This window comes from Photinus pyralis, unplaced genomic scaffold (assembly GCF_008802855.1).
Source record: "Photinus pyralis isolate 1611_PpyrPB1 unplaced genomic scaffold, Ppyr1.3 Ppyr1.4_LG8, whole genome shotgun sequence".
Lineage (NCBI taxonomy): Eukaryota > Metazoa > Arthropoda > Insecta > Coleoptera > Lampyridae > Photinus > Photinus pyralis.
The window spans coordinates 17,399,184-17,410,456 of NW_022170819.1; the positions used below are offsets into that span (position 1 = coordinate 17,399,184).

At 34.2% G+C, this 11,273-nt stretch overlaps 1 protein-coding gene across 5 annotated transcripts in view; it reads right to left on the bottom strand.

Moving 5' to 3' along the window:
- The window catches only part of LOC116177939 (autism susceptibility gene 2 protein homolog), a 391,669-nt gene that overhangs the window by 204,284 nt on the left and 176,112 nt on the right, over positions 1–11,273 (bottom strand). The window lies entirely within an intron of this gene.

Consider the following 11,273-nt stretch of genomic DNA (forward strand, 5'->3'; position numbering starts at 1 on the left):
ATTCGCCCCCAAGAAAACTCGCCCCCAAGTAAATTCGCCCCCGGACTATTCGCCCCGGTAAAAGATTCGCCCCGAAAATTCGCCCCCGGAATATTCGCCCCCAAGAAAACTCGCCCCCAAGTAAATTCGCCCCCGGACTATTCGCCTCCGTAAGATTCGCCCCAGAAAGATTCGCCCCGGAAAATTCGCCCCCGGCAAGTTCGTCCCCCGACAAATTCGCTCCTGGAAGATTCGCCCCCGGCGATTCCGCTCCCGTAGGATTCGCCCCATAAGATTTATTAATCCTCGGAGGTAACAGGGCCAGCAGTTCATAAAATGAATTTTGTTTAATTTTAATTTTTTTTGTAATAACTGTGTATACCTACATAAAGGGGGTAGAATAATAGCACTCAAATACCTGTTAACTAAAATATGAATAGGTAATTAAGATAAGGTTGAATAAAGTAAGGGTGATTTGCAAAGGATTTGACATCCAAAGGAAATAAATCCTGTATTCACAATGACTTAATGACTTCTATTATTTCAGACATGACATATGGAAAATCCACCTTAACTCTTGTATTACAAAAGAAGGTAATATATAATCTAATTTAAATGACATTTTTGATTGACTGAGTTGTTAGCTTCTTAATTTCTTCCTAACAGAACGTTTGATGGCTCGTTTGGTCATTGGTGGTGTATTTGTTTTGAAACTTTTTATGTTCCTACTTGTTATATTTTGGCGCGAATACGAACTTTGATTTTTGGTTAACGATTCTACGGCCTTTTTTTAACTTTCGGATCAATACTTGGCTTGAACACGGATTTTGAGTTTGGTATAAACTCGTGTGAAAAAATAGTTTTGAGTATTGAAGAAGATCGGTTTCACGTGGTGCTGGTAAGTTTTGTATTATTTTTTAATTAGGTAGTTAGATTTACTTAAAAAAAAGAATTTTGTGCACGATTTTCTAAGATTTTAAATATTACAATCCTAATAGACGAAGAGTTTATTTTATTGTAAATCAAACACAATATTTCACCTTTCGTAATACAAAAATCTGAAAATCAAACTGACAACAGCAAAAAAGGAACTCTTATGGCATCAGTAATAAAAACGTGTCTGTATTGTCATTTTTATACATAATAGTAGGACACAAAGTATATACTAAATTCATTGTCTTTTTAAGGTCTAAATTTTTGGTAAATGGTCAACGTTCAACATTTTTTGATCTCAAGTGGATACTTTGGACATTTTAAAACTTTTATGGCATTTGCACATTTTTTACAAAAATTCTCAAATTTAAGGCTGATCCGACGGGCTGAATTTGGAACGAGTACAAGAGTACCGTAGCAGACTAATTGCTACTTAACTAATAAATATATAAGCAAACTTTTTTTTATATTTTAAAGAAATGGGATGTTTCGAGTTAGATTTTTTTAGATTATTTTAATTATGATTTGATACTTCAGCAAACTTCATCAATGTTGGTGTTTTTCAACACAAATTTACATCAAATCTGGACCAATTTTCAAATGTAAGTCTAAAGAAAGAATCATCCTTTGTTTATACATTGATGCCAAAAACATTTCAATACATCCATAAGTAATTAGACTTCTTTGTAAACGCAATTTGTTGTAAAATGTATTGTAAACATACGGTTGACGTTGATCCGTTGAATCAGCCTTTTACAGGTGAGAGACGATTTTACTTGGGGGCGAATATTCCGGGGGCGAATATTCCGGGGGCGAATTTTCGAGGGCGAATTTACTTCTTCTCTTTTAGCTTCGTTAAGTAAAATCAACAATTTTTACAAATGTAAGGTGCGTTCCCTAACCGTAGGGGTAGGTTACCACAATATTTTATTATAGTTTGCCTTAAAATGAGGGAGTTGTTTTCCAATAAGATAAACATATATCTTCAATTGATTGTGCCCTTTCTATTAATAGTAGTAATAATACTCTCATTTGTACATTCTAAGTTTGTTTACTTGTCAAAGGACCGAAATTGAAACTATTTCGTTAATCAACCGTTTATAAAAGTTCTGAATATGTAATAAAGTGGTAGAAGTAAATGGAACCAACGTAAACATTTTTACAATTAAGTCAAATGCAAAGTATTCACGTGGGAACTATATACACAAATGTTCTTACTGTTGCCAACACAAGTCTTCAATTTTTAATTTTCTTCTTAGCAACTGTAACACACAGTAAGTTTCCCATTTCGATTTTGCAATTTTTTTCTAAAATTCCTACCCCAAGATCTGATTTAGATTTGATCGGTTATCTGAGGATAATGGAACATGAAAATAACACAAACAATGCTTCGGTTTTTGTAATTGGGGAACCAAATTAATGCACGCTCTAGAGGGTAAATACACGTACGGTATTTAAACTAATATTCAAATAAAAACAAGAAAAAAACAGATGCGCATTGTGGCTAAAAATTGCTATTGTTTTACATTTTACATATACGCAAACAGGATTTAAAAAAACTGCCTTGTTTTTGTATGCCATGTCACCGATGTGGTGCATTTTGCTATAATAATGCAGCATTAATCCAATACTCTGAAAATTGTTAGTAAAATCAATGTTAGTCTGTAGTTGTACGCAAATTGTAAACAAACAGTGCAAATATTATAGAATAAAGGATTACAAACGCACAGATAACATTTGCGCGGCTCTCCAACTTTAGTGTCCCCGAATCGGACGTCGTTACAAGAACATATAATACAATGCGGAATGAGAAAAGCGACCAAAGAACCTCAAAAGCCACCGCTGATCAAAGCTTCATTAATTACTAGGTTGGCCACCAAAATGAAATTCTTGCCGTGTATACTAACTAATTACTGGAGGTACAGTTGCAATATATACACTAGCATTACATAATTATTGCGTTTTGTAGACGTTCCAGGCCAGTAATTAGTACGGCAATAACTCCCTGCAAGAGCACGTTTTCCGATCCCTCCGATTTGTTGCACGGTAATTAAGTGAACTGCAACCGAATTTAAAGTGCAATTCGCTACGTCTGTAACTTTGAGTAATTAAACTCCTCATTAACTCGGAAATCTTAATTATATTGCGAATCGCCGCAAAATTTCGCTCCGCACAGGGATGTTTATTGCTACCAATTAAGCGGGTAAGTTTTTGGATTTGGTTAAACCTAAATTAACAATCATGTTTAATGCAGATTTCGTTTTAATTAAAAATAGGAAATTGTTGACTTAATGCAGTGATTGCGGATCGAGGTGCTGATTGGATTTTGTCGAGCTTCTTTTTCGAGGAGAATTGGAGGAAATTAAAAACGGATGTTTACGGCGAGGTGAGAATTGTCTAGTCGAAACACGTTCGTAGTCCGACGGTTTGATCGGCATAATAAGCGAGCTCTCTTGTTTAAATAGATTGCTTAATGTTGAACAACTCATCTACGGAATATTGTAGGTTACATTTTCGCCAAGGCTTTAAAAGGAAATCGACACGATAAAAACAAACAAAAAGTAGAATAGTGCTATAGATGTGAATGCGACATACACCAAAGATTTTTTCGTGGTTTTTATACTTCTAGTGATCGTACTTTTAAGTTCTACCATTTGGACAAAGTTGGAAACAATATTTTACATCAAAAACAAAGATTCAAAATAGATCACTCAGTCACGGACAAAAATTTTAGCAATTTGGATGACAATTCGGTCATCCAGAATTCTATACCATTTTCCCAAAATATTTTTTTTATAAAATCCTGCGCCTTTTATTTTTACTTGATTTGAATTTAAATTAAGGTCAGTTCATAAAGACTACGGTCACCATTTTAATCTAATCAGTTGAAATTTGCTAATGGAAATTTTATCATTAGAAAAACGATTTTGTAAAGGGAAATGTAATTTATTACCATGCTTCATATACATTTTTGCATCAATATTTCAGATTTTTGGTCATTTGGTGTGTTTTGCAAAAAAGTTATACAAAAAATTAAATGTTTAAAGCTATTTTTCAGAGAAATCTAGGAAAGGAGAAACTTTCTTGTAACTAGGTAACCGCAAATTTATTACAGGAGCTAGCTGTCGGCAAGAAACTTTATTAAAATTTCAAGTCCTACCTAAACAATATCTATTTAATGTGAAAGAAAGGGGGGGGGGGGAAAACCCCTTAAATGCAAAACCCTGTTGCACATTAACATTAACGCGATTAATAAGAAACCAGTTCGATTAGGATTTATAATAAACCACAGGAGGTTCGGCATTAATACAGACCGGATAATATAAATTAAGAACTTTCCCTTGAAGAAATACGATTTTTGGACATATTAAATTATTACAGGATGAATATACCACGCTAGAGTTACTATTAAAGAAGGATGAAGCTTAAGTGTTTAACAAAATGCATTTTTACCTTTAAGGACGCTTCTTTTATTTACTTTAAGTTATTTTATCCCGATATTAGGGTAGAATTTGTTGTACCCACTAACACACTAGATGGGATGTATAGCTGTGACATTTACCCCAAGAATTTACCTTTGAAATTATATTTATCGAAGCAAAGATATAATGTCGATGATATTTAAATAGAAAAGAGAACCACGCATCGAAAGAAGAAGAGAAAGTAATTGAAGGATAAAGAATTTATTTGAATAAAGTAGTATTAAAGATCAACAGAAGAAAAAAGACTAATTTGGTGAAGAATGGTACGAATAAGCACATTTTCGTGGTCGTAGATTTGTTTAGTAAACGTACGAATCTTTACCAAGTAACAGTATGTACAGGGTGGCCAAATAAAAAGGGCCGTTGTCAATATCTCAAAAACTGATACCAGAGCTTTCGGTTAAAAAAAGTATGTAATGAAAGTGGCCAATTTGCTTATTAAAATTATTTTCGAGTGTGTAAAATGACCACTACGGGACGCAACAGTCATGACTCATGACCAAGTATAAAATTTTAATTTTCTGATTTAGTGACGACCGCAAAATTACCAGGTATAAAAGCAAATAGGCTGTTAGTAGGTCAAATAAAGCTCCAAGTTTCCTAAAATTGGTTAAGCCAGATTTGAGAAATCAATAGTTATTAAAAACATTTGATTTCTCCCCACTATTTTATTTTACAAGATAGCTAGGAAAAAATAAAACAAAGTGATACTACTTTATGAGATAAAATCCGGCGAAAATTAAAATTTTATATTTGATGTTGACTGTTGCGCCCCGTAGTAGTTATTTTACACTCGAAAATAATTTCCAACAATTTCTCTTGGCCACTTTTATTTTATAATTTCCCCAGTCCCCATAATAATGCAACATTCAGTAACGAAAAATAATTGAATTTTCTGAATGTACACTTTTTATTAGACCTAAGTATTAGACTCGTTTGCTAGAGATTTTTTTTTTCTTTTCAATGACTTAACTTGTTACCGCTCTTATACAATCTTTTTGTGATAGATTAGGCGATGAAAACAATTTCATTGCTAATTTGGTTTTGTCTTCAAGACTTAATAAGAAACATACACGTTCATTTGCTTTATTTGGATTTATGTAGGATATCTAAATTAGTTCTAAATTAGTTTTTGTATGGAAAATTATCTTGTATAAGGGTACTAACGTGTTACGTCAACGAAAGAAGAAAAAATATAGCCCAGTAGAATAAAACCATCAAATTAGACGAACCGGATTTAAATCCTACAAAAGGTTTTATAGTTTTAATGGCTTCATTTGTTGCCCAATATCATTATTCTAGGCTGGTAGGGGGTAAAAATGTACCCGCAAAAAGGGTATATTTGCGGTTTTACGATAATATCTTGTAAATGACTCACAATTTCAAAAACATGATCCCATTAATTGTTTTGGGGCATTAAATTCTGCAGTAGATAAAACTAGACGCATATTTTTTGCAGAAAATTATGGAAAGAAGAGATTGTGGAGCTGGTTTCTTGGAAATAAAAACGGGGCTAAGACCATACCTTGAAGTCATCTCCAGATTTCTCAAGCTATGTTCGCGGGCTGCTTCGGAGGTTGGTGGTAGGGATGGCAAGTTGAATTTGGACTTTACGAGGACTTTGGAAAACAGGTCAAATTTCCATGTATCGCCTGAGACATGATCACCACAATTATTAACAGAAATTACCTCAGGAGTAGTCTGTCGTTTGCTTCAGCGCATTTGACGCAAGTCTTCCGGGGAACCATCAAACACCACATTTGTCGCATTTTGGATCGGACGTTTCTAAAAAGTTATCGTGCACACGGGCAGACAGACGGAGAGAGAGACAGACAGCAATACAAAATTATACGATTTCGAGGACCGTTAATAAAATATCTTGTGTTCGGGCATGTAAATGTTATGTTATTCAAATTAAGCTAATATTGCACTTCTACTAATAAACTGTATCAAATATATGCAAAATTATTCTATAATTATCATTTAATTGAAAATCACAAATTGATTCGACTAATTTAAATATCAATCTCATTATCTCAAATCGAATAATTGGACAATTGCGGTCCAATCAATGTCATTAATGCGGCACTCATATACGTACCCTGGAATACTGATTAATATAATGCAAGCCGAGAGCTCTTCGGGTAGAAACATAATAAAAAACAGATTTAAGTTATTCCTGTAAACGAACCGAAAAACCTCGCGAAGCATTAAAGGCTCACCTCTTAATGGATCGGCCCCAGGCAAACACATTAATGTCATAAAATCCTTTAAGGATGAAAAATAATTGATGGTTTTCGACGGAAAACTATTGAAATAGGGTGAGGTAGATTTCGTCGATCAATCTATCAAAGGCCTGTACCATCTCCGACGTCGTGCAATTCCGCAAAATGGGATTACTTGTAATTTTAGAACTGGACGTATAAACAGAAGGAAAAGGTAAACACTAACGACGGTGAGCTTTCCCGCCTGAAAACATAATTTTTATTTATATTTGCTGGAATTTTTTGCAATAAAGGAAGTTGTTGTGTATTTTTGAAGGGAAAACCAAAGCCGCTTTCGCATTATGCTGTTAACAGCAGCAAAAACAGCACTCAGGGGGATGGGACATTGTTATCCTGCTCCAGAGGTTCCAACTTATTTTACGCGTGCACGGCACTTTATTGCCTAATACTTTCAACGCGCGTAAATTATTAGCGACATCTAGGAGACACCTAAACAATAATAATTAATCCAAGAAGTAGCGGCAAAATGCGGAATGTTACCCGGCTCTACCGGAGTGATTTATCCTAAACTACTGTTGCATTAATTGTGGCATTAGTCACTGTTGGAACTTTCTGAATTCTGATATTAAATTCAGGTGTATCTCGGCGACTACATTTAACAGTTCTCTGAAGCTAAATTATGCTTGTGGTAAGTGACAATTACTAATATGTAAGCGTACGCGTTTGTAATTATTATCTCGCAGGGTAAGAATGTGAGATTAGAATATATATGTGAATTACTGGCACTGCAATCTCGTTACACACGAAATTCGTCGTGTAATTACGCGATCGACACGTTCTAGTACTCTGTGCTTAATGAGATCATTAATTTCGTGATTTATGTATCGTATATCCTTTGGCGAGGGTTGTAAGACAGTTTGGAAACCCAAATTAGAACAGCACCTTTTCTTCAACGGTAGCAATGTGTATCTGTTAGTGTAGAGCTGTTATCCAACACCATCTATTCAAAAATTAGAAGATATTTCTGGTAAAAAATCTTGTTTTTGACCAGATTTAATTGAAGAATTATAAAAAAGCTTTTATGTTGACAATTGTGTCACGGGTTTTAATTCAATTGAAGAATGTTCTGAATTCATTACGCAGTCAGAAGCTATCATGGATAGAGGAAAGTTTGACCTACGAGGCTGGGAGACACCATTCTCAATAAAAAAAGACCCCTCCAATAAAGAGTTCCTATCGCCTGTGTTAGGGTTAAAATGGGACCGTTATCAAGATATCCTAGAACTTTCATTTGACTGGTTTAAGAATTTAAATTTGGAAAACATAACTAAAAGAACGATTCTGTCGTTTTCCAATAAAATTTTTGACCCGATTGAAGTTTCTGCTACAACTTCTATTTTTGCAAAAGTTTTACTGAAAAAAAGATGATCTATTAAATTATTGTGGGATATGGAAGTACCAACAGATATAAAAAATGAGTTTTTAAACTGAGTCAAAGATTTAAACCTGTTGATTAACCTTAAAAAATTCCGAAATGGCTACTCAATTTTACTGATAATGTTTACAATACTTGGAGCATTCACTTTTTCTGGGATGCAAGTGCTTACGCTTATTCTGCTATGATATTTTTGAGATCAGAAGCCCATTCGGAAGTCAATATTCAATTGATCCAAGCAAAAACCAGAGTTGCACCCCTAAAGCAAATGAGCTTTCCTAGATTAGAGAGATAGTGGCTGCTACAATGGAAGCCATATTACTTTCTAGTTTCTACTGATTTAGAAAACTTGGATTTCCGTAATCCTCCCGTGTTCTGCTGTTCAGCTTCCAGTACTGTGTTGTTTTGGTTACGAAGGGAAGACCAATGGAAAACTTTTGTATGAAACCGAGTATAAGAAACAAAATTGACAGATGGAATTTTGTCCCCAAAGAGTGCAATCTTTCGAATGGTTGCTCTGCAAAGAAAATTGCTGGAGTCAAAATGGTGGGATGGTCCTTTCTGACTGTATACCATTGCATTGCAGAAGAAAGAAAGAAACATGCATCGTAAACTGCAACAAGATTTCTGATTAGGGTATGGATCAGAAGATTTACATTGAATTGCAAAAAACCTACAAGTGGTAACACTAATATCGTAAAATCCAAACATGCACTTAGAAGTATCTGAGATTTAAAATGCAGAAAAGCGTGTTGTCAGAGTGATACAAGAGGTATCTTTTTCTAATTTACAAGATCAAATTCTACAATCTCTTAAAACAAAAATCGTAGAAAGAGAAGATACAAAAAACTTTAGATCACCTATGATTCGTTTAGTCAATCACCCTGTATAGTCGCTCGATATTGTTTTAAAAGATATTCAAAATTCTAACTTTTCAGATATTGATCAAGTAGATTCTTCATTTCTTAATGGCCGTTTGAGATAGGTATATAGATTGAAATTAAAAACTGATCTAAAGAACAGATTTAGATCTGAATATCTTGGTCAACTAAATTTAAAGAGAAAATTTAAAGAAACACGCCCTATTAAAAAAGAAGATATAATACTGATTGGATCTAACACGAGCAAAATGGATTAGCTATTAGATCTAGTATTAGAAGCCTATCCTGGAAAGAATAACCACATTCGAGTAGTGAAATTGAAAACAACCAATGGCACTATTGTCAGACCTACACAAAAATTATTTTCTATTGAACATACCACAAAATAGAAATAAATTCAATTAAAGAGCTAAGAGAGTGACAAGCTTCTAATTATCACACATATTTAAATTAATTTGTAATTATTCATAACAATCTACAGATTGAAGAGTTAACAATTTTAAAATCAATTTCCGCACGCCAGAAAAGTTACAACTTCTTTCCTTGGCGAAGTTCCTTAATAATGTTTATTATAATATATCTCTCAAAAGTTTCTTTTTTGTTTACGAGTGACATTAATTTAATATTGTTTCGCCCGTGTGACCAACAGCTGGTTTATGGTTCAGCCGTCGAGATTAAAGAAATTCCGCAGAAGTTACGAGGTAAATCAACTTAATTGTCTCCGTAAATAACTTTCCGGAATTAAAGCAGAGAAATTTTTTGTAATTAACCTCGGAATGAAATTAAATTTTCAGCTTAGGTACTCATTGTCCATTTTCTTTGGAAATAAAACATTTAACGCAAACGAATTCCGTAAATTAGATTTAGGGGTTGCAAAAATTTCATTTAATAATATTGTCAAGCATAAATATTTATAAGGAAAACACAAAAATTCACGTTTTCAATGCCGGAGTTTAATTAAAATCTTTATTTACATATACACTTACATTTTATAATTGGGGAGGAGTGACGTCAGCGTAGAGGTTAATAATTAAAGCGAGTTAAAATTTCAATGACGCCGATAAAAGTTGAAATAAGTTGTAAGTTTACATAAACTTTGGTATTCATTTAGTTTAAAAGGTAAATATCGTTTCAGGAGCGGAGTGCCCCCGAAAACTCATTGGAATTAATCAATGCTGCGGCTTTATCAAACCGACTGTAAAGGCAGAATGAATTCATGAGGTTTAATTTTAACTCAACAATACGCTATTTTGTTTCGTAAAGGGTTTGTTAGATTAGATAAAACGTTTCTAAAACAAGTCAAAGTTTTCGCCTAAATTTCGGGCGACGTCGCCGTCGCCGTGTCTGTTAAGCGTAGGCGACTAATTATTTACGGTTCACTTTGCAAACAGGCAACAGATTGTTAGCAAGCTTTTAATATACACGAAGCGCGAAGTTCCAGAATTTTGTACGATCTCGATCGATCCAACCTTTTTTTTTAACTTGCTTGTAAGTATGTTGTTCCGCAATCAGGTTTGGGGGAACAATACACTGTTAAAGCACCACATGAGCATTATCTGGAACTTTGTGCAGACACAAAGAGCGCCCCCGTAACTTTCCCTTTAAAGTCTTTCATTTTGTGGTTACCTCAAAACAAAACACACACGCGACTTTGGTGTACGTTCAAATACCCTGCGGGAAACGTCGTTTATTCCTGGTATGATAAACTCAAACTTTTGTCAATTCGGTTTCCTTTACAGTAATGAATTAATTAACTCGGTCTAACAAATCCTCAGAGTCTTTGTCTTGTCTGTATATTTATTTTGCAAGCACAATCTTCCGCTTTCACTATGTGAAGAAGCCGAGAAACAACAGTCTATTGTCTGAAATGAACTGTAATGTGTGTAAGTATGCTGAATTCCATCCTCGGCAACTTATGTAATAGTCGAAGTCCAGTACATTTAGTTCGAATGTGGTTTGTTCAAGTTGTACGCACAATGGTACAAGTCCAGTATAAGAATTTAGTATTAAGAAATTATTTGTTACAAAATTATAAGCAAGTCATTTTTAATGTTTTTTTTTAACTGGTAGCTACTGAAATGAGGCGAAGACTGAAGAGCCAACTTGAACAATAAATGTATAGGTTGCTTTTCAGTGTTCAGAGTGTTCTTGTCTCCAAACGTAATTTCATTTTTCCAGAAAATCGAAAAAAAAACGAAAAATGTCTACCCTTACACCCTGCGTAGGTGGTCAAAGCTGTTGATTAAAATAAATTACTTTCTTCAAGCTAAAGCTATTGCCCAAGCTGGCCTACGATTTTTGATTACCCTCAACGGAAGTAAGGCCGGAGATACTTTAG